This window comes from Eptesicus fuscus, chromosome 6 (genome assembly GCF_027574615.1).
Source record: "Eptesicus fuscus isolate TK198812 chromosome 6, DD_ASM_mEF_20220401, whole genome shotgun sequence".
NCBI lineage: Eukaryota > Metazoa > Chordata > Mammalia > Chiroptera > Vespertilionidae > Eptesicus > Eptesicus fuscus.
Window position 1 is genome coordinate 24,084,997 of NC_072478.1, and position 10,793 is coordinate 24,095,789.

The window sequence follows — 10,793 nt, forward strand, 5'->3', positions numbered from 1 at the left end:
ATGGCCAGGTCTCCAGGGCCTAGAACACAGCACACAGTAGAAATTGCATAAGTCTGTTTTGTTTTGTTTTTTTTTAAATATATTTTATTGATTTTTTTACAGAGAGGAAGGGAGAGGGATAGAGAGTTAGAAACATGGAGGCACCAATCAATAATTCTCTGTCATTGATGTTTCTATCTCTCCCTTTCCCTTCCTCTCTGAAATCAATAAAAATATATTTTTAAAAATAAGTGGAACAACAAATCTCTCTCTCTCTCTCTCTCTCTCTCTCTCTCTCTCTCTCTCTCTCTCTCTCCCCCCTCCACTCCATCCCTCCCCCACCCTACCTCTCAAAAAAAAAAAAAAAATCAAGCCCGGCCAGCGTGGCTCAGTGGTTGAGCATCGAGCATCGACCTATGAACCAGTGGTTGAGCATCGACCTATGAACCAGGTTTGATTCTTGGTCAGGGCACATGCCCGGGTTGCAGGCTCCATCTCCAGTGGGGGGCATGCAGGAGGCAGCCGATCAATGATTCTCCCTCTCCCTTCTTCTCTGAAATCAATAAAAATATATTTTAAAAAATCAATAAAAAGAAAAAAGATAATAGCACTCAGTTCACTTCTGGCTCTGTTCTAAACTCTTTATATGGTTTGGGACTCTGATTACCTCTGAGTTTGGGATTCTGATTAGCCCCATTTTGCAGAGGAGTAAACTGAGACACAGCAAGATTAAAGGACAGTCCAGGATCACACAGTGCTGAGCAGGGATTTGAACCCAGACCTCTGGCTCCAGTCTTCATGTGTGTGATACCTCTGTTTCCTCCAGAAGACTTGGTTGGAAAGTTTGTAAGGAGGAAATTCTGACCTAGGGGGGTTGGCTGACGGCGGTCACCCCTAATTGTTCCTTGGCCTTTCCAAACAAGTCTGTATGCATGTGGACCCTTGGGTGTTTACCGGAATCTTTATGCTTAATCTTTAGACATCCTTGCTTAAAGGACACTGCAGACGCATGTATCGTCCCAAGAATGCTGACCCTACTGATTGTATCTAAAAGTTAAACTTTATCTCAAACTGCTGTTACAATAAAAGCCTGAAGCCCCAGCCGGTTTGGCTCAGTGGATAGAGCGTCGGCCTGCGGACTGAAGGGTCCCGGGTTCGATTCCGGTCAGGGGCACATGCCCTGGTTGTGGGCTCCATCCCTGGTGGGGGGTGTGCAGGAGGCATCACTGATGTTTCTCTATCTCTCTCCCTTTCCCTTCCTCTCTGAAATCAATAAAAATATATTAAAAAAAAAATAAGCCTGATGAGGCAGGCTATCGAGGCTGTCTGGTTCCTATAGCCAGGGAGTCCCTTAGCCCTCTCTTTCACAGAAGCGTGTGTCAGAGTGATCATTCATCGGTCACTCAGGGTCGGCTGGCCAGCCCTGGCACCTGAGACCAGCCCCAAATGTCCACGCTGGGCCTGCTTCTGGGAACTTCCCAGCGGTCATGTGTTCACACGTGTGCCCACGTGCCCACAGGGTGTTGAACTTTCTTGGAAGGATTCCCAGCCAACCTCATGGCTGTTTTGGGGAGGGGCTGACTATTTCCTGAACCTTCCAATTCAAAATGCTGCAAAGGGATTTTCTTTTTAATTCACCAACTCCTGGCTTTTCCCTGGTCTCCTGTGAGCTCTGGGGAAGCCACTTCCTGCAGGCCTCTGGAGTCCGGGGAATACCCTGATTCTAGCTTCCTCCTGGAAACCCACTGGGGAAGGGTGGCTAATTATCCTAGTTTGCCCAGCTGTCCCAATTTTAACCCCAAAGTTCCCTGTCTGGGAATCCCCTGCAGTCCTGGGCAAACCGGACAATTGTTGGGGTGACCTGTAGCCTTCCTGCTGGGCTCCACTCTGTGGTGTAGGGTGCAGCACACAAACCTTCCCAGCAGCCTCCATGACCTCTGTTTTCTTCAGCTGTCAGGTAGGGTGCTGGTCCCACTTTAAAAGAACTGGAGAGCTGGCTGGTATGGCTCAATGGTTGAGCGTTGACCCATGCACTGCTTTGATGCCAGGTCAGGGTTCATGCCTGGGTTTCAGGCTCAATTCCCAGCAGGGAGCGTGCGGGAGACAGCTTATGGATGTTTCTCCCTTTCCCTTCCTCTCTCTAAAATCAATAAAAATAGCCCTAGCTGGTTTAGCTCAGTGGTTGGAGCATTGGACTGAAGGGTCCCGGGTTCAATTCCGGTCAAGGGCATGTACATAGGTAGCAGGATGAATCCTGGTGCCCCTGGGGCGAGTGCAGGAGGCAACCAATCAATGTGTCTCTCTCACACATATAGATGTTTCTCTCTCTTTCTGTCTCTCCCCCTCCCTTCCACACTCTCTAAAAAAATCCTCGGTTGAGGAAAAAATATCCTCGGGTGAGGATTAATAATAAATAAATAAATTACTTAATTTATTAATTAAAAAATTTAGAATCCATAAAAACATATTTTTAAAAAGAAAGAAAGAACTGAAGAATTCTAAGCATCCATCCCTGGGGCCAGCATCCAGGCTGGGACAATTGAGCTATTATTAAAATTTATTATGATTACTGGGATTATTACCATTATTGTTATAATTATTAGTCACTTTATCATTTCCTGTCAGTCCCTCCTGAAGTAGTAGATACCGGGTCCCAGCTACATCCTGCCCTCTGTAGCGCAGCCTCCAGGCCCAGCAGAGGCCGCCCCACCCCCGCTGGGCTGGCTGTTAAAGAATCTGGCACCCTCAGCTTCCTGCTGCTACACTCCCAGTGGCAGAGAGGAAGCTGAGGTCAGAAGGCCATGGCCAGCCCTTCAGAGCAGACAGAACAGTAGCTCAGTTCCATAGAGCTCCCCAGCCATTTACTCCACCAGCTTCATGTATGTGTGTGTGTGTGTGTGTGTGTGTATATATATATATATATATATATATATATATAATAAAAGCATAATATGCTAATTAGAAATTAGACCAGACGTCCTTCTGTACTATCTTCCAGACGAAGCCGGGGCTGTGAGGGAAGCCCGGGTCCCGGGTGCCAGCTGGCAGCCGGGGGAAGGAAGGCCTACTCTTGCACATATTTCGTGCATTGGGCCTCTAGTGTGTGTGTGTGTGTGTGTATGTGTATATATATATATATATATATATATATATATATATATATATATATAGATTTTTATTTATATTTCTTTCCTTCATATATATGTGTGTATGTATAATTTTAATTGATTTCAGAAAGGAAGGCGAGAGGGAGAGATAGAAACATCAATGATGAGAGAGAATCATTGATTGGCTGCCTCCTGCAGAATAGAACCGTGCCCTCCTGGTTCATAGGTCGATGCTCAACCACTGGCACACACAGACATGTTTTTATTGGTTTTTAAATTGAGAGGAAGGGAGAGAGAGATAGAAACATCGCGGGTGGGTGCCCTGACTGGGAATTGAACCTGGGACCTCTTGGTCCAGGGGACGATGCTCAATCCCCTGAACCACACCAGCCCAGCTCTTTTTTTTTATTTTTTATTGTTGTGTCTATTTCTTTTTTAAAATTGAAGTTCCCTGACTCTTACTGGTCCTGCTTGCATGAGTGGCCACGACTAGGTGGAAAAGGGGAGGGGAACCAGGCAGCAGGAGGAGAGGTCATCTCCACAACATCCCATTTGTACACAGAACTAAACAGACATATGAGTCATTATTGAGGTTAGAAGTTGGCAGCATGGGAAAGGGGAGAAACAGGTGGGGGTTTGGGGTGTCGTTAAAAAAGACAGGGCCCACCCTAGCCAGTTTAGCTCAGTGGATAGAGCGTCGGCCTGTGGACCGAAGGATCTCAGGTTCGATTCTGGTCAAGGGCACATGCCTGGGTTGCAGGCTTGATCCCCAGAGGGAGGTGTGCAGGAGGCAGCTGATCAATGATTTTCTGTCATTATTAATGTTTCTATCTCTCTCTCCCTCTCCCTTCCTCTCGGAAATCCTCCTATGTAATAAAACCCAAATATGCAAATTGACCAAAGGGCTGAATGAACAGTTGCTATGATGCGCACTGACCACCAGGGGGCAGACACTAAACACAGGAGCTGCTGCCTGGTGGTCAGTGCGCTTCCACAGGAGGAGCTCCGCTCAGCCAGAAGCTGGGCTCACAGTTGGCAAGTGCAGCGGTGGTGGTGGTGGTGGCAGGAGCCTCTCCTGCCTCGGTGTAGGCAGGTGGTAAGGAGCGAGGGGTCCCGAGAGCCCCGGCCTGTGAGAGAGATGTCTGACTGCCGGCTTAGGCCCCTGGGGGGATCAGGCCTAAGCCAACAGGTGGATATCCCCTGAGGGGGACACAGGCAGGGCTGAGGGACCCCCCATGTGCATGAATTTCATGTACCGGGCCTCTAGTCAATAATAATAATTATAATAATAATAATAATAATCGTACCTAATAATAGACAGATATGCAAATTGACCGTACCTTCGCTATGCCCACGATTGGCCAGGAGGCGCAGAGGGGCGGGACTTGGGGTCGCAGGGGTGGCTGATTGGGCCGGCGGGACGCTGAGCTCGCATCGCCAGCGGCGGCTCGAGCTCACCGTCTGCGCCATGGCTGTGCTGAGGCACAGAAGGGGCCTCTGGGGCAGCAAGCCCACGTCCCACCACGGACCATCAAAAGTGGGGGAGCTGGGTGCCTGTCCGCTCCTGCACCAGAGGACAGGCACCCAGCTCCCCCAAGATTGAAAGCGGGGAGCTGTGTGTCCGATCTGGCACCAGCGGACCCCCTGCCATCAAAAGCGGGGAGCAGGCTGCTAGCAGTGTCCGCGGAGCGTGCTAGGCTTTGTGGGGCAGTGGATATGGCCTGGATGGCAGGTTAGGCCTAGGGGACCCTACACGTGCATGATTTAATCATGCACTGGGCCTCTAGTAATAATAATAATAATAATAATAATAATAATAATAATAATAAAAAGACAGGTCCCCCCGCAAACTGGGATGCCTGAGGGGAACTCAGTTTGCTTCCAACCCAAGAGGAATCAGAAAATCAAAAGTGGTTTGGGCCCTGGCCAGGTGGCTCAGTTGGTTGGCGCATGCTCCCATACACCAAAAGGTTTTGGTGTATGGTCAGGACACAGACCTAGGTTGCGGGTTTGATCCCAGGTTGGGACAAGTACAGGAGGCAACTGATTGATGTTTCTCTCTTTGTTTTGTTTTGTTTTGTTTTCTCTCTCTCCCTTCCTCTCTCTCTAAAATCAATAAACATATCCTCAGGTGAGGATTTTTTAAAAAATCGGTTTGGGAAGGCCAGAACCGTCAGGGATGGGGGGAGGAGGAAGGTCCAGGGGGTGGGGTGGGGGGCTGTTTGGCAATTGGGTGAAGGCCCTCCCCCTGCTTCCACCAGCTTCTTGGTACCTATGAGGTGCCAGGCACAATTCCAGGTGCTGAGGACACAGTGGAGAGCCAGACAGACCCCTCCTCCCTCGTGGAGCTGACATCCTAGAATAGAAGCCAGGCATTTAAGTCAGTGCTCAAAGAAACGGCCAGTGAAATGTCAGGTCGTCATAAAGGCCATGAAGAAAACCACAGCAGACCAAGGAACAGAGAGATGACTTCGCTGGTTCAGAATGAGGAGTGTCTGCAGAGTGGTGAGGGTTTGTTTCTTAGCCTGAGTAGTTGATTTTTCTTAAAACTGGGCCCACAAGTGAAGCCCATGAACGTGTTTTGCTTTTTGTGTTGTTTTTTTTTAAAGATTTTTATTTATTTCAGAGAGGAAGAGAGTGATAGAGACATCAATGATGAAAGGGAATCATTGATTGGCTGCCTCCTGCACGTTGGACCGAGCCCGCAACCCAGGCATGTGCCCTTGACCAGAATCGAACCTGACCCTTCGGTCCACAGGCCGACACTCTATCCACTGAGCCAAACCAGCTAGGGCAATGTGTTTTGTTTTTAATCCTCATCCAAGGATATTTTCCCATTGATTTTTTTTATTTATTTACTTATTTATTTGCTTATTTATTTTCCCATTGATTTCTGAGAGAGTGGAAGAGAGAGGGAAAGACAGAGAGAAACATTGATGTGAGAGAAACACATTGATTGATTGCCTCCTGCACTCACCCTGACCAGGACCTGGGCTGGGGAGGAGCCTGCAACCCAGGTACCTGCCCTTGACTGGAGTCAAACCCGAGACCCTTTGGTCCACAGGCCCACGCTCTATCTATCCACTGAGCCGAACGGGCTAGGGTGGAAGTTTTTTGGTTTGTTTGATTTTGTTAATCCTCACCTGAGGATTAATTTTTCCATTGATTTTTAGAGAGAATGGAAGGGAGGAAGAGAGAGAGAGAGAGAGAGAGAGAGAGAGAGAGAGAGAGAGAGAGAAACATTGATATTTGTAACAGAAACACATTGATTGCCTCCCACACTTGCCCCAGGGCCCCAAGGATTGATCCTGTAACCTAAGTACATGCCCTTGATCGGAATTGAACTGGGGACTCTTCAGTCCGAGGGCTGACGCTCTATCCACTGAGCCAAACAGGCTAGGGTGAAAGTTGTTGTTTTTTTGTTTCTATTTTCTTTTGTTTTTATTTTTTAATATATTTTATTGATTTTTTTACAGAGAGGAAGGAAGAGGGATAGCGAGTTAGAAACATCAATGAGAGAGAAACATCGACCAGCTGCCTCCTGCACACCCCCTACTGGGGATGTGCCCGCAACCAAGGTACATGCCCTTGACCGGAATCGAACCTGGGACCTTTCAGTCCGCTGGCCGACGCTCTATCCACTGAGCCAAAGCGGTTAGGGCTTGTTTTGTTTTTAATGCTTGGTCAAGGAAAACTGTTTCTGTACTCACAACACTTCTGACGCCTAGTGTATGGGTTTTCCACACCAAGAGATTCTCCGGTTTTCTGTGGACACCACCTGGTGTCTTACAGTTCAGTTCAGTTCTGACACTAGCTATCCAGACGTTGAGGACTCAGTCCCACAGGACTCCACCCCTCCCGCCCCACTTCGGCCTCCAATAGCAATCCCCATGCAGGGTTCCCACAACCTCTTCCTCAGGTTCATTAATTTGCTATAATGGCTCGTGGAACTCAGGGGAACTTTACGGAGGTGTCCCAGTTGATTATAAAGGACATTCATTATAAAGGATGCAGATGAACAGGGGCTGGGAGGGGCCTAGACACAGGCGCTTCTGTTCCCGTGGAGGAGGGGGGCATCACCCTCCCAGCACAGGGATGTGTTCACCAACCCAAACGCTCCCTGCATCCTGTTGTGAGGGGGTTTTTGTGAAGGCTCCATGATGTAGGCACGATTCATTAAGCCACTAGCTCTTGGTGATCAAATCTAATCTCCAGCCTTCCTCCTCTCCCTGGAGTGGAGGTGGAGCTGAAAGTTCCAACCTTCTGGTCCCATGGTTGGTTCCTCTGGAGGTAACAAGCATCCTAGAAGCTCTGTGCCAGGAATCGGGGATAAAGACCAAATATACATGTCTTCTTATATCACAGTATCACACATGCAAAGGCCAACTGTCTTCAGAGAAGGACTCCAAGTTCTCAGGATCATCTGTATCTGCTCACTATTCCCATTCGAAACCACTCCTCCCCACTCAGTGCCCTGACTTCAGCAGAAGCGTCCATCGGAACTGTGCGTTGAAATGGCTTTGCTGTTCTGTAACCCATACAACCAGGCCCTGGGCCTGATCACTTGCACCTGTAAAAGAGAAGAGACTCTGGAATGGTTTCCAAAAAGGAAAACAACCATATGTTCTCTCACACACAAGAATGTTTCTGGTGCCCTGACCGGTGTGGTTCAGTTGTTTGGAGTGTGTACCAAAAAGCTGGCCAGTTCAGTTCCTGATCAGGCACCACACCTAAGTTGCTGGTTCAGTTCTCGGTTGGGTGCATGCAAGAGGCAGCCTATCACCCTGACTGGTTTGGCTCAGTGGATAGAGCGTCAGCCTGTGGACTGAAGGGTCCCAGGTTCAATTCCGGTCAAGGGCATGTACCTTGGTTGCAGGCACATCCCCAGTTGGAGGTGTGCAGGAGGCAGCTGTTCAATGTTTCTCTCTCATCGATGTTTCTAACTCTCTTTCCCTCTCCCTTTCTCTCTGTAAAAAAAATCAATAATATATACATATATATTTTTAAAAGAGGCAGCCTATTGATGTTCCTCTCTCACATTGATGTTTCTCTCTCTCCCTACCCCATCCTCTCTCTAAAATAAATTTTAAAAAAGAAATGAACTCTGATCTCTTCCTTCTTATCTTAAAAAAAAAGAAAAAGAAAAAAATGTTCCTCATAACAACAAAATTGGAAACCACAGGCCTTCACCAGGAGAATGGACAATTAAGTTTTGAGCTATGGCCCTGTATGTTGGAATATGATAAGGTAGAGAAAAGGAATGTCCTAGAACTATTTGTGTTAACATGGATGACTCTCAAGAATGTGTTATCGAGTAACTTAGAATAAAGTAACAGAACATGAACAGTAGGATATATTTTTAAAAAGTTGAAAATCTTGCACAAAACAGTAATTTAGTATTTGAAGATCTAAGTAAAGCGAGGGGAAGAGTCATAAAAAATCTGAGGAAGTGTGTTCCAGGTAGAGGGAGCAGCCAGTGCAAAGGCCCGGAAGCCAGACAGTGCCTGGTGTGCTGGAGGAATTGCGAGGAGGCCCTCGTGGTTGAAGCAGAGTGAATGAGGGGGAGAGTGAGAGGAGGAGAGGGCAGAAGAGGCATGGGCAGGTCATGCAGGGCCTCTGAGCACGGGAAGGGGTTGGCTTTTCCTCTGAGTGAGGTAGGAGCCAAGGAGGGTTCTGAGTAGAGGAGAGACATGGCCTGACTCAAGGGCTCACAGGGCCCCCTGGGCAAGGAAGGGAGGACAGACTGTGAGGGGTGAGGCAGGAGCCCTGAAACAGACCAGAAGCAACTGCCTTGGTCCAGGTGTGTGATGATGGGGAACAGGGAAACAGCCCACTTTTGCTTATGAGCCAGAGGTGGGTGTGAGAGAAGTGGGGGAATCAAGAAGGACCCTAAGATTTCTCGTTCTGAGCTAACCAATATTTCCATTTTTCTCTTGAGTCCTTACATAGGTGGGCTGAGCAGGCACAATAAAATACAATTGTCCGTTTGTAAACTGGCCCCCATACAGAGGGCAACGAGAGACCGCAGAAAGAGGCAGATCACTCCAGGTCAACAGGTGGCAGGTTTAATAAGCAAAGGAACTTACATGCGAGGCTTGTCTTGGACGACCACCAGATGAGTAGGTCCCCGCCCCTGCCCACCAGAATCTTAAAAGTTTACATAGAGGCCTTAACGGGGTCCAGTCGCATATTCAAGCATGCTTGGGATGGTCTCAACAACACCTTACTCTCCCAAGGCTGTGTCATTGGAACAGTTCCCACTGAGGGGACAGTAGGTAACGTGTACATTCCAAAGACAGGGGAGAGGTGAGGAGCCTCCGATTTGTCCAGGTCCAGCTCGAAGGTCAACTGGCAGTCATGTCCTCTTGATGATCTCCTCCAACAACAATACATCCTTTTTATTCCACTCCTTCTTAAACATAATATATTTTTATTGATTTCAGAAGGAGGAAGGAAGAGGGGGAGGGAGAGAGAGATAGAAACATCAATGATGAAAGAGAATCATTGATTGGCTGCCTCCTGTACTCCCCCGACTGGGGATGGAGGCCACAACCCAGGCATGTGCCCTGACGGAGAATCATACTGTGACCTCCTGGTTCATGGGTTGATGCTCAACCACTAAGCCATGCTGGCTGAGCCCTCTCCTTTATTATAGATACTCTGGACGTGTCTCCATGTCAGTACAAGTACCCCATTTCCCTCCAACTGCATATTATGCCCTCATCAGGATGAATCCCTCAGCCCCCAGTTTCCCGGGTACCAGGCTCGGTCTCTACTATTTCACACTGGATCTCCATAGCTGCCCTGTGAGGAAGAATCTATCTTTCCTCATATGTTCTCAGACTCAGAAAGGAGTAGCCATGTGCCCTTCACCACAGGAGTTAGGGCTCTGACTCCAGAGACGAACCTGTCTCTGCCCTTTTGTGCCGTGACCTGAAAACGTTACTCAACCCCTGTTAAAGAAAAATAATTCTGATGCTTGTTAAAACGGCAAGGAAGACTTGATCCGGGCCTATGTGAAGTATGGTAGCAACCATACTTGGGTAAAAATTGCTTAATATTTTAACCTTGCTATTTTGGGTTCTGTACTCATTTAAAAGTTATTTTGATTTTCTGAACTTATGTATGCTATCCCAATACTCCATTGATGATGGTTTGAATATCCCATTGATTGTGATGTCACTGGTTACTGAAGCACATTTTCCTGGGAACTAAGACGGATAACTGAGTTTCCGTTGACTCAGTGGTCCCTGCAGTAGCTACAGATAGTGCATTCCTGTTGACTCAGTGATTCCAGAATCTGGACAGCACAATTATTCTAAATTGTCCGGGCGGTCCCAGATAATGATAATGTGTTTCCGTTGATTCAGTGATTCGTAGATAACTAAGTTGCTCAGATTCTGCTTCTGTGAAAATGCTTTTTCGCGAAACAGGTTCCTCATTCCAGACCCAAAGATGTAATCGATACTTTTGTGATATTCCGCCAATATAAGTCAGAGTGGCAAGCTGTTCGGGGCTGCGAGGTCTGGAGAGCTTTTGCTCCCTCGTATGCCACCGGCCGTTAATAAATGACTCCATAATTCGACTTTTTTTGAGGCGTCCTTTGTAAAATGGGGGCTACACCACAACATATGCAATAGGGGATTGTAACAGGGTTGAGAGATCAGGCTCAATTCTGAATACAGCAAAGACAGCTGGGGATCGTGA